Genomic DNA, 11,620 nt, shown 5'->3' with positions numbered 1-11,620 from the left:
TCGAGACTAGTATGAGCAGCAGTGAGCCAGAGTAGGACTCCGTCTCTACTAACATCAAAAACAGCCGGACGTTGTGGTGGGCTTCTGTAATCCCAGCTACTGGGGAGGCAATGGGAAAGAGAATCGCCAGAAGAAGAACATTAAAAAAAAAGAAGAAGAAGAAGAAGAAGAAAATGAACACACACAAAAAAGTACTTCAAACGAAGAAGAATGAACAAGCAAGCTGAAATTAAAAATAAAATAAAATAATGAATCTTGCTGGTATGCTTACGTACTTGAATTTGAATACTGGTTCAAATTAATCTTCTTTTTCTCTTCAAATCTCAACAGGAAAGAGGACAAATTAATCCATTACACAATAATCACTAGTTGGCAGGATTGTTTTTAAGTAGTGAAACTATAATGGTCCACTGTATTCACAGACATGAATGGGAGGGAATATCTATGATGTCATCGTATTTTGAGATTGCATATGCTAACTGTGAGACATAAACCTACATGGTGACGAGTCAGGACATCTGGCATCCATAGCTCCACCACTGTTGGGACATGAAGTTAGCCTCTCTCCAAGGTAAACCCCAAATTGTCTTTGCCCTGTCACCACAATGATCTTTAGAAGCTTTACCTTCAAGGGGTCTGGTTTGGCACATGTGCAAATCTCCCCTCCTCTCCTTCTGGGGTCAGCCACAGAGCCAGGGGAGTGATCCACAGACCATCCTTCCTCCCCAAAGCCAGGGGAAAGAGGATTATCTTTCGTCCATTTTTTCTTTCAGAAAGCTGCCAGCACGATGGGCAATCTTTCCAGTAAGTTCTCTTAGCCAGCATTATATTATAGAATCAGGTGCCTTCTCTCTTTCCCACTGAACCAGATAGGTCAAAATGCCACAACTGATGGGGCAGACAGAGACAAGAACTTTCAATCAAATGGTTCAAAAGGTCACGGCACAAGCTTTCAAATTAAATCTAACATTGCAGGGGCTCCTTTTAGGTTAGTAATGGTGGTCACCATCCCAGAGACCTCCTCCTTGGCTAAGCATGCCCATGATCTCCAACACCCAAAATAGTCAAATGGAATGACAGGGCCTTGGTGCCTCCCACCCAGCTCAAGTGTTGTGCAGGAACACAAACCTGTGACCCTCCACATCATCCTTGCAGCATTCTCTCAGTCCCATTATGCAGTATCATTCTGAGTGCTGAAGAAATACCAAAAAACATAAAAATGTGCCCCCCCAAGAAAATTATAATCTTATTAGAGAGCCAAGACTAACAACATGAAATATTCTGAAAACAGAACAAGAACACATCTAATCAGATAAGGTATCTTAAATCAGAGATACAAAAATGGCAGTGGCCTTGGGAAAGTGTTTACTTTTTCTAGACGTCAGTTTCCTTATTGATTTGTTTGTTCTATTTTGTTTTAGGCAGGAGCAATATTATTGTCTTACTGTATTTTGAATGATTTTGTGTGCACAAATGTAATAAAGTATGGGGAGCACTTTGAAAAAATGATAATGCTGACTGGAGCAGCGGCTCACACCTGTAATCCTAGCACTCCAGGAGGCCAAGGCAGGTGGATTGCCTGCGTTCAGGAGTTCAAGACCAGCCTGAGTAAAAGTGAGACCCTTTTTCTATTAAAAATAGAAAAACTAGCTAGGCATAGGGGCACATGCCTGTAGTCCCAGCTATTTGGGAGGCTGAAGCAAGAGATTGCTTGAGCCCAGGAGTTTGAGGTTGCTGTGAGCTATGAAGCCATAGCACTCTACCAAGGGTGACAGAGAGACTGTTTAAAAAAAAAGAATTCATAATGCTAACCAAATGTAAGGCATGATTATTATTATTGTGACCATGGCCATTATGATTATTAATATCATACTTGCAGTTCATAGCAGGGAGGGATCCTGGTACTCAGGAAGCCTGCACAGAGAAGGAAGTATCTGAGTTCTTGAGCCAGATTTGAAGGATGTACAGAATTCAGAAAGGGCATAAACAGCCCTGGCTGGGGAGGTCGAGGCATGGAGAGATATGGGACAGATGTGAGGCAGCATCTGGGTTCCACCTGGCTAAGTGGAGGGTTTGCCTAGGGGAGGAATGGAACACACATATGGATGGATAAGAAGACTGGCCTGGGGTAGATTGGAACATTCACACGAGCATGTATGTGAGTTCTGAAGACGGAAAGGGAGAAGTTGGCATTTCTCTTTTCCAAGGCCAGGAGGTTGCTTAGAAAAGGGAAGTCTAGGGCAGCACCTATGGCTCAAAGGGGTAGGGCACCGGCCCCATATGCCGGAGGTGGCGGGTTCAAACCTAGCCTTGGCCAAAAACTGCAAAAAAAAACTAGCCAAGTCTTATGGTGGGAGGCTGTAGTCCCAGCTACTTGGGAGGCTGAGGCAAGATCACTTGAGCCCAAGAGTATGAGTTATGGTGACACCACAACACTCTACCCAGGGCAACAGAGTGAGACTGTCTCAAAAAAAAAAAAAAAAAAAAAGAAAGAAAGAAAGAAAAGGGAAGTCTAAGCCAGGCACAGTGGCTCACACCTATAATCCCACCACCTTGGGAGGCCAAGGCAAAAGGATCTCTTGAACCCAGGAGTTTGAAGTCAGACTGGGAAACATAGTGGGATCCTGTCTCTATTACAAGGAAAGGGAAGGGAAGGGAAGGACTACTACCAGTTCAAAAGTCCAGAGTATCCAAATGTCTCAGTCTATGCCCCTCTTAAGTGCTATCCCATTCTTCTAAGTAAGTGTCTTTTCCTCAAGCCCACCCAGGGCTTGGCAGATACTAAGTACCTCGATCATCACTAATGCTCCCCATTCCTTTAGTCACTGATGACCTCATTCTACACCAATCAATGGTCATTTCTTTGTCTTCATCCTTCTTGACCTCTGCTGAATCTGTGCCTGGTCCTTACTCATTCTACGTTTCACAGAAGGGGTTATTGTCTGCCTAGTGCTGGAACAATTGTATCTCCAATCCCCAGACAAACAGCTTCAGAATTTTGCCTCAAATTTAAACGAAGATATTTTTCCCTGTGAATGCACAGTTCTTTTAAAATACAAATGCATGGGTGCTTTGGCTCAAAGGGGTGGGGTGCAGGCCCCATATGCCAGAGGTGGCAGGTTCAAACCCAGTCTCGGCCAAAAACTGCAAAAAAAAAAAAAAATAGAAATGCATGGCTCAGCGCCTATAGCTCAAGCAGCTAAGGTACCAGCCACATACGCCAGAGCTGGCCAGTTCAAATCCAGGCTGGGCCTGCCAAACAACAATGACAACTACAACCAAAAAATAGCCAGGCGTTGTGGCAGGTGCCTATAATCCCAGCTACTTGGGAGACCGAAGCAAGAGGATCACTGAAGCCCAGGAGTTGGAGATTGCTGTGAGCTGTGATGCCCTGGCACTCCACCCAGGGCAACAGCTTGAGGCTCTGTCTCAAAAAAATAAATAAAATACAAATGCATCTGAAATGGCTAAAGAGATCTAAGATTCACACCCCATTGTTAATTATTTTAATTAATTAATTTTTATCCTGCCATCTACCTATGAGCTGCACATGAAGGAATGAAGGAATGCCTGTTTTGACCAGCTCAGCTGGAAGGAAAGGCCATCTGGCAAATGAGGGAGGGCTCTTCCTTGGTCAAATGAAGAGCAGAACTAGAATACCAGACATGAATATACTTTTCAAACTTTTTTTTTTGGAGTGAAGTGCTGTAGCATCACAGTTCACAGCAACCTCCAACTCTTGGGCTTAAGCAATTCTCTTGCCTCAGCCTCCCAAGTAGTTGGGACTACAGGCACCCATCACAACACCTGGCTATTTTGTTGTTGTTGTTGTTGTTGTTTAGCAGGCCTGGGCCAGGTTTGAACCCGCCAGCCTCGGTGTATGTGGCCAGCGCTGTAACCACTGTGCTACGGACACCGAGCCCAAACTTCTTTTTTTGTTGTTGTTGAACAGAGTCTCACTCTGTTGCCCTGGGTAGAGTGCCATAGCATCAATCTCAAACTCTTGGACTTGAGAGATCCTCTTGCCTCAGTCTCCTGAGTAGCTAGGACTACAGGTGCCTGCTGCAATGCCCAGCTAGTTTTTCTATTTTTTTTTTTTTTTGAGACAGTCTCACTTTGTTGCCCTCAGTAGAGTGCTGTGGTGTCATAGCACACGGCAACCTCCAACTCTTGGGTTTAAGTGATTCTCTTGCCTCAGCCTCCCAAGTAGCTAGGACTACAGGCACCCTCCACAACACCTGGCTATTTTTAGAGACAGTTTCTCACTCTGGCTCCAGCTTGTCTTGAACCCATGAGCTCAGGCAATCCACCCACCTCAGTCTCCCAAAGTGCTAGAATTACAGGCATGAGCCACCGCACCTGCCCTACTTTTCAAACTTTCACCCAAATTCAACCTTGCCCTTAAGGAGGTATCTAGGTGCCCCTATGTCCCACCACACATTTTCTTATTCCCCATCCCCTACCCTGGCTGACAGCCTCAAAAGAAAGACACCTTTTGTTCCTCGGGACAGTTTCAAATAAAAATAAATACAACTTGGCTGGGCATGGTGTCTTATGCCTATTATCCCAGCACTCTGGGAGGCCAAGGTGGGTGAACAGCTTGAGCTCAGGAGTTGGAAACCAGCCTGAGTAAAAGTGAGAGCCCATCTCTACTAAAAATAGAAAAAACTAGGTGGGCATTGTGGTGGGTGCCTGTAGGTCAGGGGAGGCAGATGTCCCCTGCAGGTTGACAGCAGCTACCTGGGAGACTGAATGAGGAGAATGATTTGAGCGCAGGAGTTTGAAGTTGCTGTGAGCTAGGCTAATGCCACACACTCTAGCCCAGGCAACAGAGTAAGAGACATTGTCTCAAAAAAATAGAAAATTTAAAAATAAATAAATAGACCTTACTTTTTTCTCTCCAAACCAGTTCTGTGGGGTTCTCAGGAGGGAATCCTTAAACCCTTTCCAGGATTGATCTCAGCATTTCAGTTGGAAATGCTCAAACTGCAGGTGACATCTGCCTCCCCTGACCTACCCACCGTGAGGCATGGGAGTGGTTGTCAGCCAGCGCTGCCCTGATTACAAAACTTGAGCTCATTTAGAAATCAAACCTCTAGGGCGGCGCCTGCGGCTCAGTCGGTAAGGCGCCGGCCCCATATACCGAGGATGGCGGGTTCAAACCCGACCCCGGCTGAACTGCAACCAAAAAATAGCTGGGTGTTGTGGCAGGTGCCTGTAGTCCCAGCTACTCGGGAGGCTGAGGCAAGAGAATCGCTTAAGCCCAGGAGTTGGAGGTTGCTGTGAGCTGTATGATGCCATGGCACTCTACCAAGGGCCATAAAGTGAAACTCTGTGTCTACAAAAAAAAAAAAAAGAAATCAAACCTCCAGGACCCACATGCTCTGAGAGGATAAGACTGAATCCCATGACAGCCAAGGGAACATTCTCTCTTTCTTCTCATTTTCTAAAAACAGTACCTTCTGTCCACACTTTATCCTCTCAGAGAATCAAGAAAGCTACTCCCAGCTCTGCCTCTTAGGGAGGGGTGACCCTGTGACCAGACAGATGGGAGTAAAGGTCACTCTGATTGCTCGCTGTCTGGCAGAGACCTGTCCAAACACTGTTCTCTGATTTTGTTCCCATGCCTCAGGGGGAGTTGGGTGAGGGCTCAGGGCCTGCCTTCTGGAGGCCACCGTCTGTCTGTGTCTCAACTCTGTGTTTGATAGGGATGAGGACAGAGACCCTTCCAGCGGAGGAGTGCAAAGTGTGCTCTGAAGAGCAGCCCTCCCTACCCACAGGTAGAAACAAAGGACCAAACTCTGGTTGGTAGAGGCCCCTTCCCAGGCCACAAGTGTGAGCTATGTTCTCTGGTTTAGATTTATCACTTTTAAAGATGCACTTTGGGCTCGGCGCCCGTAACTGAGTGGTTAGGCTGCCGGCCACATGCACCCCGGGCTGGTGGGTTCTAACCTGACCAGGGCCTGCTAAACAACAATGACAACTGCAACAAAAAAATAGCTGGGCGTTGTGGCGGGTGCCTGGAGTCCCAGCTACTCGGGAGGCTGAGGCAAGAGAATCACTTAAGCCGCAGAGTTGGAGGTTGCTTTGAGCTGTAACACCACAGCATTCTACCGAGAGTGACAAAGTAAGACTCTGTCTCAAAAAAATAAATAAATAAAGGTGCACTTTGATTTCTATTAGACTTACATGTCTACTTCTCAATTGATTCAGAAGCAGAAGGGAGGAAGCGTGTGATCACCCAGCTTTCCTAAGATGAGAATGAGTTGAGGGGAACTGCTTAGCAGGGAATTCTACTCCCTTGCTTCTTGCAGCCCACTGATTCAGAATCCATTGTGATACATTTTCTTAGCCATATCATCTCCATCCCCACCCCTAGTTTACACCTTCCCCCAACCCCACGCGAGAGGTAGGATTTGTCATACACATCTTGTGAGCTCAAGAGCCCACAAAGTTGGAGATGAGGATCTTGGCACCACAGCCCATGTCCTATTCCAGTCCTTTTTAGTGCCCCTCTGGCTCTGATTAGGGGTCACCATGGATTACCAGGGTGTTTGGCATGTTCCAAGGGCCTTTAACCCCAGATACACTTAAGTATGTGTGATTTATCCTGCATCATTATCATTGTGAACAAGAACAGTGGAACATTTTACAAATTCTTATTATTCCTTAAAAAAACCATCTTGAGGGCCGGGTGTGGTAGCTGTAATTCCAGCACTTGGGAGGCCAAGGCGGGTGGATTGCCTGAGCCAGAGCAAGACCTCGTCTGTAAAAGTAGCCCGGTGTTGTAGTCTCAGCTACTTGGGAGGCTGAGGCACCACAGGCCATGGTTTGAGGTTGCTGTGAACTATGATGCCATGGTACTGAAACTCTGTCTCCAAAAATTAAAAAGAAAATCATCTTGGGAATTCTGTGATTTATTATTCATCAGTGGAAACTTTCATAAGAGTAAACGCTTTTATCTTTTAGGCAAACATTCAGTGGATTACTTTTAAAGAAAGATACATTTTTGTTTCTCACATAACAAGTGGGTTTATAGAACAATAACTCTAGAATTCAATTACATTCTCAGAGCTATCTGGCACAAGGTGTCTTTGAGATATCTCACAAAAAGCAATGAAATGAAATAATAACTATTGTTTTTATGGCTACATTGTTGGCTGCCTGGCTGTCATGGCCATCTTCCAATCACAATAATTTTAATCCGTCTACATATTTCTCTCCTATGACTCAGCTGACTGACCTATAACAGGGCAATTGACATCTCAGACTTTTGAGGACTCAGGCTTAGTAAGTCTCATGCCATTCTACTCTACAAGTGGACTTTATTTATTTATTCATTTATTTTTTGAGGCAGAGTGTGATGGTGTCATAGTTCACAGTAACCTTACTCTTGGGCTCAAATAATCCTCTTGCCTCAGCCTCCCACATAGCTGGTACCCAACACAATGCCCAGCTAGGTTTTTTTAGAGACTAGGTCTCACTCTGGCTCAGGCTGGTCTCAAACTCCTGAGCTCAGGCTATGAACCCACCTTGGCCTCCAGAGTGCTGGGGTTACAGGTGTGAGCCACCTCACCTGGCCTAGAAGTGGACTTTAAAAAATAGTAATAAATCAATTGCAAAAGTCTTATTTTGCAATTGATCACATTCTTAGCCATAAAGGCTACAGAATGAAGTTCATTTGCATGGCTTTTTGAAGAGATGTTGTATTTAAATATAAACCACATATTTTCCTAAAGTATGTTGCTATATTGCTTTTGTTTATTTTTTATTTCAAATTAATGTAAGGGTATATACAATCAGGTTACATTGTTTGCATTTGTTAGGTAAATTACAAGTTACAGTTGAGCCCTTCACCCAGGAGGTGCCGTATACCCCTATATTATACCTGATAGGTGAGAACTTACCAACCCCCCTTCTTTATTTTAAATGTGTTTTTTTCTTATATGGACAAGTAGTTGTTCATCTACTAGTTTCATATTAATATTGAGTACATTGGATCCTTGCTTTTCCATTCTTGTGATACTAAGGAAAATGTTCCCCAAATCCTTCCAGGTAAATACAAAAGATGTAAAGTCTCTATTTTTCTTTATGGCTGAATAGTATTCCATAGTATATATACACCATGGTTTATTTATCCATTCATGGGTTGATGGGCACTTGGGTTGTTTCCACAACTTCTGAACGAGCTACTATAAACATCTGAGTGCAAATGTCCTTATGGCAACATGTTTTATATTGCTTTTTTTTTTTTTGTAGAGACAGAGTCTCACTTTATGGCTCTCGGTAGAGTGCCGTGGCCTCACACAGCTCACAGCAACCTCCAACTCATGGGCTTAAGCGATTCTCTTGCCTCAGCCTCCCGAGTAGCTGGGACTACAGGCGCCCGCCACAACACCCGGCTATTTTGGTTTTTTTTGCAGTTCAGCCGGGGCCGGGTTTGAACCCGCCACCCTCGGTATATGGGGCCTGCGCCTTACCAACTGAGCCACAGGCGCCGCCTTTATATTGCTTTTAATAGGTATTTCTAATTAAAAATGTTCTTATATTTGAATGAGTAACAATTCTGCTTGAAATAACTTCAAAAAGAGTGTTGCTCAGTCAGGAAAATATCACATGCTTATAGAAACGTTTAAAGTATTTCCCTGTTAGAGGATTTCACCAGCTCCACCAATGACACAGGATAGAAAATTTGCAATGTTCTGTTGTTCCCTCCTTTTCTGTTCTCATGCAGCTTGGTAGTTTCTAAGAACCACGAAATCTTCCCTGTGTGACCTTCCCAATTGCTCACTCCTTTTTGCTTCTTTGGTCACAGATTTGTCACTCTGTACCATTACTTTTGCAGGAGCTTTCTAACTATAGTCCCATTCTTAGACCCAGGCAAGAGGAACCTTTGTCCTGACCCCTGCAAAGCAAGCATATTGCAGAGGTGAGGGACATGCTGGTTGGAGTTCAGCTGCCCATGTCTAGCCCATCATTGGAATACCATTGTTTGGAGCCTGGAATTTCTTGTTCAGTCTTGACCCTGATTCTATAGACCCTGCAGGCTGTTTCTGGAGTTTGGTCTCTCGGCAATGAACATTGCAAATCCCTAGATCTAGAGGATACGCACCTCTAGGTCCCAAGAGTGGCTTGAGCAGGCTGTTTGAAGGAGTGTGGATAGGGATATGGGTGTGGGAGCTCACCTCTCACATAGAGAGATGCCTTCATGGTGCTAGATGGTGTAAGGAAAGAGAAGGAAAGACAAGGAGATGGGCTATGCACAGGCCCAACACCAACGGCTGCGAGTCGGTTTCACCTCTCCCTGTGATGCCACATTTTGTGTGGGACTCTGATTTTTTTTTTTTTTTTTTTGGCCGGGGCTGGGTTTGAACCCACCACCTCCGGCATATGGGACCGGCGCCCTACTCACTGAGCCACAGGCGCCACCCCTGGGACTCTGATTTTAAACTTAAACCTGGCTTTCTAGGTTGTTATAAAGATACATTTGTCGGGCGGCGCCTGTGGCTCAGTAGGTAGGGCGCCGGCCCCATATACCGAGGGTGGCAGGTTCAAACCTGGCCTCGGCCAAACTGCAACCAAGAAATAGCTGGGCGTTGTGGCGGGCGCCTGTAGTCCCAGCTGCTCGGGAGGCTGAGGCAAGAGAATCGCTTAAGCCCAGCAGTTGGAGGTTGCTGTGAGCTGTGTGAGGCCATGGCACTCTACCAAGGGCCATAAAGTGAGACTCTGTCTCTACAAAAAAAAAAAAGATACATTTGTCAAGGTAGTAGGATAGAACATATTTTTTTAACACTTGGTCAACTTTGTTTATAACTTTTATTTATTTATTTTGTTTATAACTTTTAAATGTTTAGACATAGGTTGTATGGGCCTCTGTATTCTTGCCCCAAGCCCTATAAAGGGGAGAAGTAGGCCTGCCTACCTGGTCTCCCAACACCCTCCTAACCACAAGGGTATATCTGCCATATCTTAGTTTTTAATCTGAGACTCTTTGGAAACACGCTTTAAAGTTTTGCCCTCAATTCTTCATTTTGTGTCATTTACAAAGAGATGAAAAAGAAAGCCAAATTGGCTCGGCGCCTGTGGCTCAAGCAGCTAAGGCGCCAGCCACGTACACCTGAGCTGGCAGGTTCGAATCCAGCCCAGGCCCGCCAAACAACAATGACGGCTGCAACCAAAAAATTAGCCGGGCGTTGTGGCAGGTGCCTGTAATCCCAGCTACTTGGGAGGCAGAGGCAGGAGAATCACTTGAGCCCAGGAGTTGGAGGTTGTTGTGAGTTATGATGCCATGGCACTCTGCCCAGGGTGACAGCTTGAGGCTCTGTCTCAAAAAATAATAAATAAAAGAAATAAAAGAAAAAAAAGAAAAAGAAAGCCAAATTACTAAGGAGGCTACAGTCCCATTTCTATGAACTAAGAGAGCTACATATTAGCATAGAGCAATCAGCCACCTGTATTTGTGTAACACTTCATACAAAGTTCCTCACATCTCCATAAGGTAGCACGGGTACAATACCATTCTCATTTTATAGATGAGAAAGAGGCTTGGAGAAAGTGAGTGATTAGTAAGTTGCCTAAAAATACATAGCCAGTAAATAGAAGAGTGTCTCCTAAGGCCAGGTTCCAAATTCTTGCTTCTAAAGGGTACAGGACCCAGACTTACCCTAGGACATATAGATGCACATTTTATATTTGGAAAAGCTACCCTAGGAAAGCATATTTGGCTTCCAGTTATGATCTGGCATTGACAAATGTTTCTTAGAAAAGTTGTCCAACAGAGGTAAAGCCTCAGTTTCCATCTTTAAGATAAAGGCATTAAAGTAGAGAATCTATAAGCTTTCTTCCAGCTCTGTAGTTCTTTTATAGGCTATACCCCAGATTGCTTTTCACATTTGTGAAAACAGCCTTGAAACCCAGGCAACACAGTTGTGCTATATTAATGAGCCTTTGTCAAATGGCCCCAGGTGTCCTCCATTCTCCCCAGTCAATCAGATCAACTGGCACCAGTTTAATCAGAAGTTAAAAATGAACTTTGTGGGCTGGGTGTGGTGGCTCATGCCTGTAATCCTAGCACTTTGGGAGGCAGAGGCGGGCAGATTGCCTCAGGGGTTCTCAAACTGCGGCCCGCGGGCCACATGAGGCGGTGTGATCGTATTTGTTCTCGTTTTGTTTTTTTACTTCAAAATAAGATATATGCAGTGTGCATAGGAATTTGTTCATAGTTTTTTTTTTTTTTTTTTTTTTTGTAGAGACAGAGTCTCACTTTATGGCCCTCGGTAGAGTGCCGTGGCCTCACACAGCTCACAGCAACCTCCAACTCCTGGGCTTAAGCGATTCTCTTGCCTCAGCCTCCCGAGTAGCTGGGACTACAGGCACCTGCCACAACGCCCGGCTATTTTTTGGTTGCAGTTTGGCCGGGGCCGGGTTTGAACCCGCCACCCTCGGTATATGGGGCCGGTGCCCTATCGACTGAGCCACAGGCGCCGCTCTGTTCATAGTTTTTTGTTTTTTTTTTTTAAACTATAGTCTGGCCCTCCAGTGGTCTGAGGGACAGTGAATTGGCCCCCTGTTTAAAGAGTTTGAGGACGCCTGCACTTAGCTCAAAAGTTTGAGACCAGAC

The sequence above is a fragment of the Nycticebus coucang genome, chromosome 6 (genome assembly GCF_027406575.1).
Source record: "Nycticebus coucang isolate mNycCou1 chromosome 6, mNycCou1.pri, whole genome shotgun sequence".
Classification (NCBI taxonomy): Eukaryota; Metazoa; Chordata; class Mammalia; order Primates; family Lorisidae; genus Nycticebus; species Nycticebus coucang.
This window is presented reverse-complemented; position numbering follows the sequence as displayed.